The sequence below is a fragment of the Chelonia mydas genome, chromosome 10, assembly GCF_015237465.2.
Source record: "Chelonia mydas isolate rCheMyd1 chromosome 10, rCheMyd1.pri.v2, whole genome shotgun sequence".
Classification (NCBI taxonomy): Eukaryota; Metazoa; Chordata; order Testudines; family Cheloniidae; genus Chelonia; species Chelonia mydas.
This window is the reverse complement of record NC_051250.2, coordinates 34,422,324-34,424,691: the sequence shown is the minus strand read 5'-3', so window position 1 is coordinate 34,424,691 and position 2,368 is coordinate 34,422,324. Positions and strand designations below refer to the sequence as shown.

The following is a 2,368-nucleotide window of genomic DNA, read 5'->3' as shown; positions in this document are numbered from 1 at the left end:
AGAAGGAGCGACGGGTAATTTGGGAGACAAAGCACATGATGACACCTCCCGGCAACTGGTCCGGGAGACCGAGGACCTGCTGACTCTGGCTTCACTGGCCTCCGGGCAGACTGGTGAGGGGCAAGAGGATGCCAACACCTGTGCAGCGTACACAAGTCTGGAACTGCCCCCGCTGTGGTGCACTGGCTGTGGGAGCGAGGAAATGGATACCTTCTGCTTCGTCTGCTTCCAGAAAGAGGAGCTACAGCCCTTGCAACTGACCAGGTCAGTTCAGTACTGCCTGCTCTCCCTTCCTCCCTCCCCAGCACCCAGGGCCAGCGAGGGGCTGGGGCTTTGAGTCACTTGGAGCTTGGGCAGGGAAGGGCTCCGGGGCATTCTCTGAAGGAGGGATGTGGGCCTACGTGTGGGGAAAGCCAATGGGACTGCCCAGCTGATCTAGGGAGGGGTTGCGTGAGTGTCCCGGGGGCAGCAAGGCCAGCTCGCAGGGCGTTGCCCTGGCACGGGCCCATAAGCCTCACTTTGTCAAAAGTTTCTCTCAAGCAAGTGCCCTATCTTCTCTCAGGATGCGGCTTCGAGCAGCCGGGACCTGGGCATCTTTCCAGCTGGAATGGGGGAACCTGCAGCACAGGGGAGAGAAGGGAGATGCGTGTGTGTGTGTGTCCACACGTCTGTGTGAGAGCATGTCAGAGTGTGTGTGGGTGAACATCTGTGTGTGTGTGCACTTCCAGGCTGTTTGTACAGAACTGCCTAGGTGTGTGTGTCTCTCTCTCTCTGGGTGTGCCCTTCCCAGGCTGTCTGGGGGTGCACGTGTGTACATCTGGGGAGCACTCATGTTCAGGCATGTGGGAGTGAGTTTGTGGACAGGCACATCTCTGTCTCGGCGCCCATGTGTCTATCTACATGTCTCCTTGCGAGCATGCGCATCTGGGCCGCACATAGGGTCAGATGTTGGAACAGGAGCCCAGCTCTGGGTGTGGCAGACTGAGCCGGTCCTATGTGAAATTTATCTAATGCAACAAGTATCAGCAAGTGTCCCTGTTCCCGTGCATGTCAACACCTTCCTGAAGCTGTGACGGTGATCCCTGTTCACGGCCTGATCCTGGGGCGTCCTTGGCAAAGTGGCACCTGGGTATTCAGAGGGGCTGAGCCAACCCTCTCCTTAACCCAGAACTGTATCAGCTTCTCCTCCTGCCATTCACAGTGTCCAGGCAGACGGACCTGAAACCGGGGAGGGGCTCTGACCTCTGGCCAGCCCCTTCTCCTCCATGCAGGTCCCAGCAGTCTTGCATGGAACCTTTGCAGGGGTGACTGTGCCCGCCTGTTGATTAGACCCAACCCAGTGTTCCCCTGCCTCACCCTTCCTCCACACTGAAGCCCATAGTCACTTGCCACCCTGTTTGGGAGGTGCCTTTTCCCTGGGGGCAACTCCTGCAAACTCTGCTCCTCTGCGCTGCAGTCTGGCTTCAGCCCTTCCTCCTCTGCCAGAGATGCACATGGCATTGTCTGCTCAGGCTCCTATGCCACTCTCCAGCCTGCCATGGGTGTCCTGGAAGGTCCTGGCCTCAGACGGGGTCAGGAGGGTTATTGTGGGAATGACTAGGTCTGTGATGCTGGCTTGCTGGCATAGCAGAAGTCAGAATGTGTTTCCCAGGACATTGTAGATGCATGTTATCTGCCAGGCTAAGTGTATTCCAGACAGCTCCAGTCTTGGCTTCTCCAGGTGTGGTGTTGCTCCCTGTGGATTTACCTGGTGGCAGGTGGAGCTTGGTAGGAGATGGGTGAAATGCAGCCTCCTCCAAGCTGGAATACAGCAGCAAAAGTTTCACAGAGCACAGCCAGCTGGGACAGAAAGTAAAGAGACCATAATCATTTGCACCTGCCTTTTTGGGAGGCGGAGTGTAATCAATCCCAGTTAGAATTGGGCCAGGTTAACCCTCTCTTCCCTTGTGAAAAGCACCACGGGACCCTTAACCATTGCATGTGACTGAGGCTGGAGTTTCCCATCTTACCCACAGTGCCCCATAGGTACTGGACCGGTACTGATTGAGGCGCAGGAATCCACAGCCCTTCTGATGCCCCTAGACTTTCCACCAAGGTCTCTCATCTAAGGGCTGAGAAGGCCCCGCCCTCCATAGCTGGGGAGAGGGGAGGAGATCCCAGCTCCAGGTGGCAAAGATAAAGCACCAAGCAGCAGAATGGGTAGCAATTAGCATCCTACCTCTGCAGGGGGTCAGTGTCAGGACTTCTGTTCCACACCTGCACGCACTGTCCTCCAGCAGGCCCCACTCTGTGTGCAAGGGGTCCCCAGGCTGCAGCACTAGGGAATGGGGATCCTTCAACGCACACAGCTGGACCTGTCAATAGTGCC

At 57.0% G+C, this 2,368-nt stretch overlaps 1 long non-coding RNA gene across 1 annotated transcript; it reads right to left on the bottom strand.

Annotated features, from left to right (window-relative positions):
- Positions 1–602: 602 nt before the first annotated feature.
- On the bottom strand, positions 603–2,096 carry LOC122461925. Its single transcript, XR_006284189.1, has 2 exons — positions 2,010–2,096; positions 603–1,839 (listed from the first exon to the last, which is right to left on the bottom strand). It is a non-coding gene; the product is annotated as an uncharacterized LOC122461925 (long non-coding RNA).
- Positions 2,097–2,368: the final 272 nt, after the last annotated feature.